The sequence below is a fragment of the Delphinapterus leucas genome, chromosome X (assembly GCF_059928025.1).
Source record: "Delphinapterus leucas isolate spDelLeu-1000000601 "Yukka" chromosome X, BTC_Dleu_Yukka2, whole genome shotgun sequence".
Classification (NCBI taxonomy): Eukaryota; Metazoa; Chordata; class Mammalia; order Artiodactyla; family Monodontidae; genus Delphinapterus; species Delphinapterus leucas.
In genome coordinates this window covers 3,041,223-3,055,803 of record NC_143150.1, presented here as the reverse complement: position 1 = coordinate 3,055,803, position 14,581 = coordinate 3,041,223, and the positions used below count along the sequence as shown (strand labels likewise).

Sequence of the window (14,581 nt, the reverse complement as noted above, 5' to 3'; positions counted from 1 at the left end):
GGGGTCGATGGGGAGGACTCCCGGGCGCGGGTGCGGTAGGCGTTAGGGGAGCTCCCGCCGGGGCGGGGCGTGGGGTGGGGGGGGCGGGCGCTCGTGGCAGTTAGGGGGCTCCAGCTCCCGGGTGGGCGGGGGCAAGACGGGTGGGCTGTGCGTCTGGGGTACGAGAAGCGAGAGCCTCCGGCGCTGAGTGTGCTCGGGGGAGGACTCCCCCGTGTGGGGAGGTGAGAGAGGCAGTCTGACCTGTATGCATGGCGGGGCGCCCGGCTTCCAGGGCCCAGAGCGGAGCGCCACCAGCTGGTGGGTGGGGGAGGGTGTATGGAGGGGATGTAGTGCGAGGGGCCGGGGAGGAGCCGCCTGGCCACGGGGCGCGTAAGTGATGCTGAGAGGGGGAGGCGCTGGGGCTGCTGTGATCTGGTGGAGGCTGTTGGCCATGGCAGATGGATTTGTGGGGGTCCAGGGAGGGGCTCTGGCCCACTGCATTAGGCATCGAGAGCTTCAGGTCGCCTCTGTCCGGGTGGCACAGGAATTGCAGAGGTGGGTGGGCAGGGCAAGGCCCTGGCCTCCGCACAGAGTACGCAGATTCTTTACGAGGGTGCTTTGCACATTCACCCGGACACGCCATACCAGAGTTGTAAAAAAGTCTCCATAAATTCAGCAGTATTGCAAGTTTACATGATAGGTTTTCTCATCACGGGGGAATTCTATTTGATGGTACTAATGATAATATATCTTCAAATATTGGGAAACCCATGGATCAAAGAAAAAATCACAGAGGGACTTAGAAAATATTTCAACGTGAATACTAAAAAAGCACAACTTACCAAAATTAGTGGGAGGCAGCAAAAAGCGACAGGAGGAAACTGTATTCCCCTAAATGCTTCTGTTAGAAAAGAGTCAGGACATAAATTCAGTGAGCTAACAGTCCATTTAGAGATGCTAGAAGAAGAGCAAAGGAAACATAAAATGAAGTAATAAGAGAGCTAAGAGAGGAAATCAGTGATAGAAAGCAAATTATGGACACGATGAACAAAGCCATGCGCTTCTTTCAAAAGAGCAAGGAAACCGAGAAAGTCCTAGAACGATGAATCACGGAAAAATAGAAAGAACGCTGATCACCAATATGAGGAATGAAAGAGGGCCAACGTTACGGATCAGATGTACATTAACAAAGAGGATATAGGGGAATATTATGGGATATTATGGAAATGTTTATGCTAACAAATTGGAAGACTTGAAACATTCCTTGGGAAAAAGGCAGCTTCCTAAAGCTGAGGCCAGAAATGTAGAAAAGGTGACGAGCCTTCTATCTGTCTTTTTTTAAAACGTTATTTTATTTTATTTTATTTTATTATTGTTTCTTGAGTCGTACGCAACAAGTGCTCTTTTGTTATTATTTTTAAATTTTATTTTTACTTTTGGCTGCGTTGGGTCTTTGTTGCTGCGCGCGGGCTTTCTCTAGGTGCAGCGAGCGGCGGCTACTCTTCGTTGCGGTGCGCAGGCCTCTCATTACGGTGGCTTCTCTTGTTGCAGAGCACGGGCTCCAGGCATGTGGGCTTCAGTAGTTGTGTCACGTGGACTCAGTAGTTGTGGCTCGTGGGCTCTAGAGCGCTGGGTCAGTGGTTGCGGCGCGCGGGGTTAGTGGCTCCGCGGCTTGTGGGATCTTCCCGGACCAGGGATCGAACCTGTGTCCCCTGCACTGACAGGTGGATTCTTACCCACTGCGCCACCAGGGAAGTCCCTAGCCTTCTATCCTGTAAATAAATGGAATTTATTTTAAAAGTTTCCTAAAGTCAAACAAACCAAACAGGGCAGGGAGGTGCTCCAGGCTGCTGCTGTGAGGGGCACTAGGGTGGCCTGTGTGGCACAAACATGATCCTCTCCTCTTTGCACCCACAGGCCGATTCCCACACTTCAACAGCCTGTGCACACCTGTTTGATCGCTTCCCCCCACCCTCAGGTCCTCGAAGATGGCGACGGCTCTGGCGGTATTGCGGGACTGGTGCAGGTCGATGGGCGTGAACGCTCAGCGATCTCTGCTCATCCTGGGAATCCCAGATGACTGCAAAGACCAGGAATTCCAGGAGGCTGTGCAGGCTGCCCTGCGTTCCCTGGGCAGGTACCGAGTGCTGGGCAAGGTCTACAGAAAGGAGCTGGGGTCGAGTGTTGCCCTGGTCGAGTTTGCTGAGTGTTTAAATCGAAGCTTGCTCCCCCGCCAAATACCAGGCAAGGGAGGGCCCTGGACTGTGGTCTGCCTGCCCCAGGCCCCTGATGCTGATTCACAGGATAGACCCAATGTCCCTGCGCAGCCCCAGAGACAAGCAGTGGTTGGCAGGGCAGGTGAGGCAGGAACTGCAGGTCACTCAGGAACTGCAGGGGAGGAGGAAGCTGCAGGGGAGGCGGGAGTCGCAGGTGTGGAGGGAGACAGAGGTGAGGAGGAAGCCTTAGGTGAGGAGGGAGGTGCAGGTGAGGAGGGAGGTGCAGGTGAGGAGGGAGCTGCAGGTGAGGAGGGAGCTGAAGGTGCGGCAGGAGCTGCAGGTGAGGAGGGAGCTGAAGGTGAGGGAGGTGCAGGTGAGGAGGGAGGTGCAGGTGAGGAGGGAGCTGCAGGTGAGGCAGGAGATGCAGGTGAGGAAGGAGCTGCAGGTGACGAGGGAGCTGCAGGTGAGGCAGGAGATTCAGGTGAGGAAGGAGCTGCAGGTGAGGAGGGAGCCTCAGGTGAGGCAGGAGCTACAGGTGGGGAAAGATCTGAGGGTCGAGCAGGAGCTGAAGGTGAAGCAGGAGTGTCAGATGAGGAAGGAGCTGCAGATGACGACGGAACCTCAGGTGAGGCAGGAGTTGCAGGTGAGGCAGGAGCTGCAGGTGAGGAAGGAGCTGCAGGTGAAGCAGGAGATGAAGGTGAAGCAGGAGCTGAGTCAGATGAGGAAGGAGCTGCAGGTGCGGAAGGAGCTGAGGGTGAAGCAGGAGCTGAGGGTGAAGCAGGAGCTGAAGGTGAAGCAGGAGCTGAGTCAGATGAGGAAGGAGCTGCAGGTTACAGAAATGTTGCAGGCGTGGCAGGACTTCTGAGTATGGCAGGACCCACAGGCCAGGCAATGACTGCGCCTGAGGAAGCAGTTGTGACAGTGGCAGGCGCCATGGGTGAGGCAGGGCCCGGGACCCAGCAGTGGAGGCAGGCCCTGCAGCCCGTGCTACACGGCATGGGCTACCAGGAGCTGGGAACCTTCTCTGGGATGGAAGAGCCGGGCCACGGGGAAGAGTCCTCTGAGAGCTGGCTGGAGCAGGCCAACGACATGCTGCACCTGTGGCGCCACGTGTCTGAGAGGGAGAGGAGGAGGAGGCTGGTGGAGAGCTTGCGCGGCCCCGCGCTGGACCTCCTGCGCGGCCTCCTGGCGGAAGATCCCGAGCTGGCTGCCCAGGACTGCCTGGCCGCGCTGGTGCAGGTGTTTGGGAACAAGGACCCCCGGGGGAGTGCTCGGCTGAAGTTCGTGACCTGTGCCCAGCGGCCCCAGGAGACTCTCTCTGCGTACGTGAGGCGCCTGGAAGGCCTGCTGCAGTCGGCCCTGGAGAAGGGGGCCATCCACCCGGCCATGGCGGACCAGGCGCGTGCCCGGCAGGTGCTGATGCGGGCCCGGCTGAACGACACGCTCCGGGACACGCTGAGGACGATGCGGCTGAGGAGGTGGCCTCCCGGCTTTGCGGGGATGCTGCGGCTCATCCAGAAGACCGAGGCCTGGGAGGCCGGCCCGGCTAGCAGGGAGCACTTCCCAGGGCAGGAAGAGGCCCGTGTGGACGTTGGAGTCCTGGCAGCAGCCGCCCAGGCCGCCGCGGCCCATGAGGCCATCACCGCAGGTACCACTGCACATGGCACCAAGGCCTCCCCGGCCGGTGAAGATGCCACCGCCCAGGCCGCCCGTTCCAAGGAAGGGAGCGCCGAGGACCACCCGGCACGTGAGGAGGCCAGTGCGGCAGTTGCCGGCACTGCCAAGGCTGGCGAGGCGGCCCCTGAAGACCATGGTGCCACCAGGGCAGCCCCTGAAGACCATGGTGCCGCCAGGGCAGCCCCTGGCCCTGGGGAGACCAGCAAGGCGTCCGCGGCCACTCAGGAAGACGGAAGTGCTGCCGCCCCTGCGGGCCTAGGTCAGGCAAGACCCTCAGATGCCCCCAGAGTCCCCATGCCTGGCCGGATGGGCAGTGCTTCCCCGGTGGCCCCAGGAGGTCCTGGCTGGGAGCCAGAGGGCCTCGCCCAGGCAGGAGGCCAGGAGGCCGAGGAGAGCCCCGAGGAGGGGCTCAAGCCCATCCCAAAAGAGCCGGGAAATGAGGACGGGGCTGCAGAGATGAGCCCCCCGGGGTCCACCTCGGGCCAGTAGGCTCAGCAGGCCGTGGGGCCGCCAGGCTTGGAGGCAGGGGGAGGCCAGGCCTGGCAGCCTACTGGCCCCATATTAGGGGCTACTCAAGGTGCCTGGGCCTCCCTCCTGAGAGGGGACCCCTATTCATCATCCCCTGAGGCAGGTTGCTCCCTGTACTGGCAAGCCCAAGTGTGTCCCTCTAGGCCCCAGAGGGACCCAGGTGTCAAGGAACCCCCCAGCCCCCGCTCCCCTCCCCCCAACACATACACCCTAGCCATCGCCCCCCCGCAGAGCCCTGAGGTGTGCCACGTGCCAGCCAAGGCTCTGGTCTCTGTGGGCCAGTGTCCTGAGCTCAACGTGTGCTTTCTGGGCATAGATTCAGGCCCAGCGCTGCCTGTTGTTGTGGAAATGTGCATGTGTTCCCCTCTGAGCAGTTCCCCAAAACCCTGCGCGGCGTGGAGACCCCGAGCCCAGTCCCAGGAGCTGGCGGGAAGGACGGGATGGACGAGGTCACAGCCAGCGCCCAGCCCAGGACCTGGGATCCCACCTGGGACCTTGGGAAGGAAGACCTTGACCGTGGCTGCAGGATGTCTGCGGGAGGCCCCCCAGGGCTTGTGTTCTGCTGGGCCACCCCGTTGTTCCTCGGGACTCCACGTCCCCGGCTCGGTGGCGCGCGCCCTGCTGTGGGACTGTCCTGTGGCCGCCATAGGGCAGGGCCGGGCCCCAGGCATGTGGGCCAGAAATGGAGGGTCTGCCCTGGGGGGAGCGGGCATGGCCGGCGCCCATCTTCCTGGCGAGAGGCCACCCGCGGGGCCCTCAGGAAGGGAGACTGTGGGGAGACGGAGGGCCGCCGGGTGGGGTGTAGCGGAGGCACCTTTTGGAGGACCCTGGGGGGGGGGCCGGGACCCGTGGGCTCCGGTGGCCGTTAGAAGTTCCTCTGTGTGTTGTTATGCCCTCTGTTCAATGGTTTCAGTCAATGTTTCTCTTTAATAAATTTCCCTGAACGTTTCATCTGAGTCTGGCCTCTGCTGTGGGCAATGGAGGGAAAGGGCTGCTGCGGGTGAGGGCGTGGGTCCAGAGTGCGATTCCTGCTCAGCACCCATGGGACACCTCTCCAGGGAGAGGGTAAGGTAGGCACTTTGCAGACCCAGACATCGTGAGGGTTTTTCTTCCAGTTCATAGGTGAACTGTAAAGTTTTAGCGAAAACTGATAATTGCCTACAAAGGCAGTAGAGAAGTTAAAATGTAAATGAAAACCTTGAGTATCTCAGCAGGAAAAAGGGAACATAGGAGCAACAATAGTTGGACAGACACTGCTATGGACTGAATATTTGTAAACCTCTCCCCCTCATTCACCTGTTAAATTCCAACCCCCAAAGGGATGGGATTTGGAGGTGGGGCCCTGGGAAGTGATTAGCCCATGAGGGGGGAGCCCTCATGAATGATTACCTCCCTTATAAAAGAGGCCCCAGACGGCTGCCTCATTCTTTTGTGCCATGTGAGAAGATGGCTAGTTGATACAACTAGACAAGAAATCAGTCCATATGAAGAAGAGCTTTATTACTATTATTTATTACTCAGTTGTACAAAGGAACGAAACTGGGTCATTTGTAGATGCGTGGATGGATCTAGAGACCGTCATACAGAGTGAAGCAAGTCAGAAAGAGAGAAACAAATATCGTGTATTAATGCACATATGTGGAACCTAGATAAATGGTACAGATGAACCGGTTTGCAGGGCAGAAATAGAGACACAGACGTAGAGCACAAACATATGGGCACCAAGGTGAGAAAATGGTGGGGGCGGGCGGGGGGTGTGATGAATTGGGAGATTGGGATTGACAAAGGTACACTAATATGTATAAAATGGGTAACTCATAAGAACCTGCTGTATAAAAAAATACATAAAATAAAATTCAAAAATTAAAACAAACCAAAGAAATAAGAATAGGTTTATGACATTATCAATCACAGTAGAAAACCACCTGTGAAGACAAATGGACGTACTTGCCACAATGGGCTCTGCATCGCCAAGTTTGCTCCCCCAACTCCGCAGCCTTGCAGGGAGGCCTTCCTATTGGTGGAAGGCCAATGGGCGTGTCTTTTGCTTCCGGAGGCGCCAAGCCTTGGGACCTCAGGCCCTCAGTGCGCATGGCTACTGCTGCTTCCGTAGCAAAGCGCCTCCTCACGTGCTCTTCTGATCCAACCACTTTCCCTGTAAAGCGACGTCTAGAACTTTCTCCCTCATCTTCCTGGGGCTTCCGGGAACACCCGGAAACCCACGTGGCGTTCGCACAGAGTGCCTGGGACAGTCGGCTGCACAGTTCCCGGCTGCTCGGCTGAGACGAGCTCTTCAGCCCCTCGTGAGCGGGACTCCGGAGCCATCCACAGAGTCAGAGCAAGTCAGGAGACAGGCGGGGGCTTTGCCGGGGTCTGGACTCCGCAGGTACCGGGGGCCCTGGGAAGGAGTGGAGGTCGGGGGAGGGCTACGGGCTGCTCGGTTGGGAGTGGGGGAGCGGCGGCAGAGGGTAGCGGGCTGAAGGGGGCTGAGGGAAGGGTCCCCCAGTGAGCGGGTCAGAGGGGAGGACCGCTGGCTTCCGGGGTGGCTGGTGGGGGGCGTTCTGGAGTCGGGGTGCAGAGGGTGGGGCTAATGGCTAAGCGTGGGGTGGGGGCCGGAGCGGAGGGCTTCCTGCCGGTCGGGTGGGGCCGGCTTTGGGGGCCAGAGGAGAGGACGACTGGCTGCGGGGGTGGGGAGGACGGCCCGGGCGGGCCCCACCCCCGGGGCCGAGACCGGAGGGGAGGGCTAACGGCTGCTGCGTGTGGCGGGAGGAAGGGGGAGCTACTCCTGGCTGAGGCGGGGGTCGATGGGGAGGACTCCCGGGCGCGGGTGCGGTAGGCGTTAGGGGAGCTCCCGCCGGGGCGGGGCGTGGGGTGGGGGGGGCGGGCGCTCGTGGCAGTTAGGGGGCTCCAGCTCCCGGGTGGGCGGGGGCAAGACGGGTGGGCTGTGCGTCTGGGGTACGAGAAGCGAGAGCCTCCGGCGCTGAGTGTGCTCGGGGGAGGACTCCCCCGTGTGGGGAGGTGAGAGAGGCAGTCTGACCTGTATGCATGGCGGGGCGCCCGGCTTCCAGGGCCCAGAGCGGAGCGCCACCAGCTGGTGGGTGGGGGAGGGTGTATGGAGGGGATGTAGTGCGAGGGGCCGGGGAGGAGCCGCCTGGCCACGGGGCGCGTAAGTGATGCTGAGAGGGGGAGGCGCTGGGGCTGCTGTGATCTGGTGGAGGCTGTTGGCCATGGCAGATGGATTTGTGGGGGTCCAGGGAGGGGCTCTGGCCCACTGCATTAGGCATCGAGAGCTTCAGGTCGCCTCTGTCCGGGTGGCACAGGAATTGCAGAGGTGGGTGGGCAGGGCAAGGCCCTGGCCTCCGCACAGAGTACGCAGATTCTTTACGAGGGTGCTTTGCACATTCACCCGGACACGCCATACCAGAGTTGTAAAAAAGTCTCCATAAATTCAGCAGTATTGCAAGTTTACATGATAGGTTTTCTCATCACGGGGGAATTCTATTTGATGGTACTAATGATAATATATCTTCAAATATTGGGAAACCCATGGATCAAAGAAAAAATCACAGAGGGACTTAGAAAATATTTCAACGTGAATACTAAAAAAGCACAACTTACCAAAATTAGTGGGAGGCAGCAAAAAGCGACAGGAGGAAACTGTATTCCCCTAAATGCTTCTGTTAGAAAAGAGTCAGGACATAAATTCAGTGAGCTAACAGTCCATTTAGAGATGCTAGAAGAAGAGCAAAGGAAACATAAAATGAAGTAATAAGAGAGCTAAGAGAGGAAATCAGTGATAGAAAGCAAATTATGGACACGATGAACAAAGCCATGCGCTTCTTTCAAAAGAGCAAGGAAACCGAGAAAGTCCTAGAACGATGAATCACGGAAAAATAGAAAGAACGCTGATCACCAATATGAGGAATGAAAGAGGGCCAACGTTACGGATCAGATGTACATTAACAAAGAGGATATAGGGGAATATTATGGGATATTATGGAAATGTTTATGCTAACAAATTGGAAGACTTGAAACATTCCTTGGGAAAAAGGCAGCTTCCTAAAGCTGAGGCCAGAAATGTAGAAAAGGTGACGAGCCTTCTATCTGTCTTTTTTTAAAACGTTATTTTATTTTATTTTATTTTATTATTGTTTCTTGAGTCGTACGCAACAAGTGCTCTTTTGTTATTATTTTTAAATTTTATTTTTACTTTTGGCTGCGTTGGGTCTTTGTTGCTGCGCGCGGGCTTTCTCTAGGTGCAGCGAGCGGCGGCTACTCTTCGTTGCGGTGCGCAGGCCTCTCATTACGGTGGCTTCTCTTGTTGCAGAGCACGGGCTCCAGGCATGTGGGCTTCAGTAGTTGTGTCACGTGGACTCAGTAGTTGTGGCTCGTGGGCTCTAGAGCGCTGGGTCAGTGGTTGCGGCGCGCGGGGTTAGTGGCTCCGCGGCTTGTGGGATCTTCCCGGACCAGGGATCGAACCTGTGTCCCCTGCACTGACAGGTGGATTCTTACCCACTGCGCCACCAGGGAAGTCCCTAGCCTTCTATCCTGTAAATAAATGGAATTTATTTTAAAAGTTTCCTAAAGTCAAACAAACCAAACAGGGCAGGGAGGTGCTCCAGGCTGCTGCTGTGAGGGGCACTAGGGTGGCCTGTGTGGCACAAACATGATCCTCTCCTCTTTGCACCCACAGGCCGATTCCCACACTTCAACAGCCTGTGCACACCTGTTTGATCGCTTCCCCCCACCCTCAGGTCCTCGAAGATGGCGACGGCTCTGGCGGTATTGCGGGACTGGTGCAGGTCGATGGGCGTGAACGCTCAGCGATCTCTGCTCATCCTGGGAATCCCAGATGACTGCAAAGACCAGGAATTCCAGGAGGCTGTGCAGGCTGCCCTGCGTTCCCTGGGCAGGTACCGAGTGCTGGGCAAGGTCTACAGAAAGGAGCTGAGGTCGAGTGTTGCCCTGGTCGAGTTTGCTGAGTGTTTAAATCGAAGCTTGCTCCCCCGCCAAATACCAGGCAAGGGAGGGCCCTGGACTGTGGTCTGCCTGCCCCAGGCCCCTGATGCTGATTCACAGGATAGACCCAATGTCCCTGCGCAGCCCCAGAGACAAGCAGTGGTTGGCAGGGCAGGTGAGGCAGGAACTGCAGGTCACTCAGGAACTGCAGGGGAGGAGGAAGCTGCAGGGGAGGCGGGAGTCGCAGGTGTGGAGGGAGACAGAGGTGAGGAGGAAGCCTTAGGTGAGGAGGGAGCTGAAGGTGAGGAGGGAGCTGAAGGTGAGGAGGGAGGTGCAGGTGAGGAGGGAGGTGCAGGTGAGGAGGGAGCTGCAGGTGAGGAGGGAGCTGAAGGTGAGGCGGGAGCTGCAGGTGAGGAGGGAGCTGAAGGTGAGGGAGGTGCAGGTGAGGAGGGAGGTGCAGGTGAGGAGGGAGCTGCAGGTGAGGCAGGAGATGCAGGTGAGGAAGGAGCTGCAGGTGACGAGGGAGCTGCAGGTGAGGCAGGAGATTCAGGTGAGGAAGGAGCTGCAGGTGAGGAGGGAGCCTCAGGTGAGGCAGGAGCTACAGGTGGGGAAAGATCTGAGGGTCGAGCAGGAGCTGAAGGTGAAGCAGGAGTGTCAGATGAGGATGGAGCTGCAGGTGACGACGGAACCTCAGGTGAGGCAGGAGTTGCAGGTGAGGCAGGAGCTGCAGGTGAGGAAGGAGCTGCAGGTGAAGCAGGAGATGAAGGTGAAGCAGGAGCTGAGTCAGATGAGGAAGGAGCTGCAGGTGCGGAAGGAGCTGAGGGTGAAGCAGGAGCTGAGGGTGAAGCAGGAGCTGAAGGTGAAGCAGGAGCTGAGTCAGATGAGGAAGGAGCTGCAGGTTACAGAAATGTTGCAGGCGTGGCAGGACTTCTGAGTATGGCAGGACCCACAGGCCAGGCAATGACTGCGCCTGAGGAAGCAGTTGTGACAGTGGCAGGCGCCATGGGTGAGGCAGGGCCCGGGACCCAGCAGTGGAGGCAGGCCCTGCAGCCCGTGCTACACGGCATGGGCTACCAGGAGCTGGGAACCTTCTCTGGGATGGAAGAGCCGGGCCACGGGGAAGAGTCCTCTGAGAGCTGGCTGGAGCAGGCCAACGACATGCTGCACCTGTGGCGCCACGTGTCTGAGAGGGAGAGGAGGAGGAGGCTGGTGGAGAGCTTGCGCGGCCCCGCGCTGGACCTCCTGCGCGGCCTCCTGGCGGAAGATCCCGAGCTGGCTGCCCAGGACTGCCTGGCCGCGCTGGTGCAGGTGTTTGGGAACAAGGACCCCCGGGGGAGTGCTCGGCTGAAGTTCGTGACCTGTGCCCAGCGGCCCCAGGAGACTCTCTCTGCGTACGTGAGGCGCCTGGAAGGCCTGCTGCAGTCGGCCCTGGAGAAGGGGGCCATCCACCCGGCCATGGCGGACCAGGCGCGCGCCCGGCAGGTGCTGATGCGGGCCCGGCTGCACGACACGCTCCGGGACACGCTGAGGACGATGCGGCTGAGGAGGAGGCCTCCCGGCTTTGCGGGGATGCTGCGGCTCATCCAGAAGACCGAGGCCTGGGAGGCCGGCCCGGCTAGCAGGGAGCACTTCCCAGGGCAGGAAGAGGCCCGTGTGGACGTTGGAGTCCTGGCAGCAGCCGCCCAGGCCGCCGCGGCCCATGAGGCCATCACCGCAGGTACCACTGCACATGGCACCAAGGCCTCCCCGGCCGGTGAAGATGCCACCGCCCAGGCCGCCCGTTCCAAGGAAGGGAGCGCCGAGGACCACCCGGCACGTGAGGAGGCCAGTGCGGCAGTTGCCGGCACTGCCAGGGCTGGCGAGGCGGCCCCTGAAGACCATGGTGCCGCCAGGGCAGCCCCTGAAGACCATGGTGCCGCCAGGGCAGCCCCTGGCCCTGGGGAGACCAGCAAGGCGTCCGCGGCCACTCAGGAAGACGGAAGTGCTGCCGCCCCTGCGGGCCTAGGTCAGGCAAGACCCTCAGATGCCCCCAGAGTCCCCATGCCTGGCCGGATGGGCAGTGCTTCCCCGGTGGCCCCAGGAGGTCCTGGCTGGGAGCCAGAGGGCCTCGCCCAGGCAGGAGGCCAGGAGGCCGAGGAGAGCCCCGAGGAGGGGCTCAAGCCCATCCCAAAAGAGCCGGGAAATGAGGACGGGGCTGCAGAGATGAGCCCCCCGGGGTCCACCTCGGGCCAGTAGGCTCAGCAGGCCGTGGGGCCGCCAGGCTTGGAGGCAGGGGGAGGCCAGGCCTGGCAGCCTACTGGCCCCATATTAGGGGCTACTCAAGGTGCCTGGGCCTCCCTCCTGAGAGAGGACCCCTATTCATCATCCCCTGAGGCAGGTTGCTCCCTGTGCTGGCAAGCCCAAATGTGTCCCTCTAGGCCCCAGAGGGACCCAGGTGTCAAGGAACCCCCCAGCCCCCGCTCCCCTCCCCCCAACACACACACCCTAGCCATCGCCCCCCCGCAGAGCCCTGAGGTGTGCCACGTGCCAGCCAAGGCTCTGGTCTCTGTGGGCCAGTGTCGTGAGCTCAACGTGTGCTTTCTGGGCATAGATTCAGGCCCAGCGCTGCCTGTTGTTGTGGAAATGTGCATGTGTTCCCCTCTGAGCAGTTCCCCCAAACCCTGCGCGGCATGGAGACCCCGAGCCCAGTCCCAGGAGCTGGCAGGAAGGACGGGATGGACGAGGTCACAGCCAGCGCCCAGCCCAGGACCTGGGATCCCACCTGGGACCTTGGGAAGGAAGACCTTGACCGTGGCTGCAGGAGGTCTGCGGGAGGCCCCCCAGGGCTTGTGTTCTGCTGGGCCACCCCGTTGTTCCTCGGGACTCCACGTCCCCGGCTCGGTGGCGCGCGCCCTGCTGTGGGACTGTCCTGTGGCCGCCATAGGGCAGGGCCGGGCCCCAGGCATGTGGGCCAGAAATGGAGGGTCTGCCCTGGGGGGAGCGGGCATGGCCGGCGCCCATCTTCCTGGCGAGAGGCCACCCGCGGGGCCCTCAGGAAGGGAGACTGTGGGGAGACGGAGGGCCGCCGGGTGGGGTGTAGCGGAGGCACCTTTTGGAGGACCCTGGGGGGGGGGCCGGGACCCGTGGGCTCCGGTGGCCGTTAGAAGTTCCTCTGTGTGTTGTTATGCCCTCTGTTCAATGGTTTCAGTCAATGTTTCTCTTTAATAAATTTCCCTGAACGTTTCCTCTGAGTCTGGCCTCTGCTGTGGGCAATGGAGGGAAAGGGCTGCTGCGGGTGAGGGCGTGGGTCCAGAGTGCGATTCCTGCTCAGCACCCATGGGACACCTCTCCAGGGAGAGGGTAAGGTAGGCACTTTGCAGACCCAGACATCGTGAGGGTTTTTCTTCCAGTTCATAGGTGAACTGTAAAGTTTTAGCGAAAACTGATAATTGCCTAAAAAGGCAGTAGAGAAGTTAAAATGTAAATGAAAACCTTGAGTATCTCAGCAGGAAAAAGGGAACATAGGAGCAACAATAGTTGGACAGACACTGCTATGGACTGAATATTTGTAAACCTCTCCCCCTCATTCACCTGTTAAATTCTAACCCCCAAAGGGATGGGATTTGGAGGTGGGGCCCTGGGAAGTGATTAGCCCATGAGGGGGGAGCCCTCATGAATGATTACCTCCCTTATAAAAGAGGCCCCAGACGGCTGCCTCATTCTTTTGTGCCATGTGAGAAGGTGGCTAGTTGATACAACTAGACAAGAAATCAGTCCATATGAAGAAGAGCTTTATTACTATTATTTATTACTCAGTTGTACAAAGGAACGAAACTGGGTCATTTGTAGATGCGTGGATGGATCTAGAGACCGTCATACAGAGTGAAGCAAGTCAGAAAGAGAGAAACAAATATCGTGTATTAATGCACATATGTGGAACCTAGATAAATGGTACAGATGAACCGGTTTGCAGGGCAGAAATAGAGACACAGACGTAGAGCACAAACATATGGGCACCAAGGTGAGAAAATGGTGGGGGCGGGCGGGGGGTGTGATGAATTGGGAGATTGGGATTGACAAAGGTACACTAATATGTATAAAATGGGTAACTCATAAGAACCTGCTGTATAAAAAAATACATAAAATAAAATTCAAAAATTAAAACAAACCAAAGAAATAAGAATAGGTTTATGACATTATCAATCACAGTAGAAAACCACCTGTGAAGACAAATGGACGTACTTGCCACAATGGGCTCTGCATCGCCAAGTTTGCTCCCCCAACTCCGCAGCCTTGCAGGGAGGCCTTCCTATTGGTGGAAGGCCAATGGGCGTGTCTTTTGCTTCCGGAGGCGCCAAGCCTTGGGACCTCAGGCCCTCAGTGCGCATGGCTACTGCTGCTTCCGTAGCAAAGCGCCTCCTCACGTGCTCTTCTGATCCAACCACTTTCCCTGTAAAGCGACGTCTAGAACTTTCTCCCTCATCTTCCTGGGGCTTCCGGGAACACCCGGAAACCCACGTGGCGTTCGCACAGAGTGCCTGGGACAGTCGGCTGCACAGTTCCCGGCTGCTCGGCTGAGACGAGCTCTTCAGCCCCTCGTGAGCGGGACTCCGGAGCCATCCACAGAGTCAGAGCAAGTCAGGAGACAGGCGGGGGCTTTGCCGGGGTCTGGACTCCGCAGGTACCGGGGGCCCTGGGAAGGAGTGGAGGTCGGGGGAGGGCTACGGGCTGCTCGGTTGGGAGTGGGGGAGCGGCGGCAGAGGGTAGCGGGCTGAAGGGGGCTGAGGGAAGGGTCCCCCAGTGAGCGGGTCAGAGGGGAGGACCGCTGGCTTCCGGGGTGGCTGGTGGGGGGCGTTCTGGAGTCGGGGTGCAGAGGGTGGGGCTAATGGCTAAGCGTGGGGTGGGGGCCGGAGCGGAGGGCTTCCTGCCGGTCGGGTGGGGCCGGCTTTGGGGGCCAGAGGAGAGGACGACTGGCTGCGGGGGTGGGGAGGACGGCCCGGGCGGGCCCCACCCCCGGGGCCGAGACCGGAGGGGAGGGCTAACGGCTGCTGCGTGTGGCGGGAGGAAGGGGGAGCTACTCCTGGCTGAGGCGGGGGTCGATGGGGAGGACTCCCGGGCGCGGGTGCGGTAGGCGTTAGGGGAGCTCCCGCCGGGGCGGGGCGTGGGGTGGGGGGGGCGGGCGCTCGTGGCAGTTAGGGGGCTCCAGCTCCCGGGTGGGCGGGGGCAAGACGGGTGGGCTGTGC

At 59.4% G+C, this 14,581-nt stretch overlaps 2 pseudogenes; both read left to right on the top strand.

The window, feature by feature from the left end:
* The first annotated feature begins 688 nt into the window (after positions 1-688).
* Positions 689-5,349, top strand: LOC149744151 (paraneoplastic antigen Ma6F pseudogene; annotated as a pseudogene).
* Positions 5,350-7,884: 2,535 nt separating this feature from the next.
* LOC149744150 (paraneoplastic antigen Ma6E pseudogene) lies at positions 7,885-12,582 on the top strand (annotated as a pseudogene).
* Positions 12,583-14,581: the final 1,999 nt, after the last annotated feature.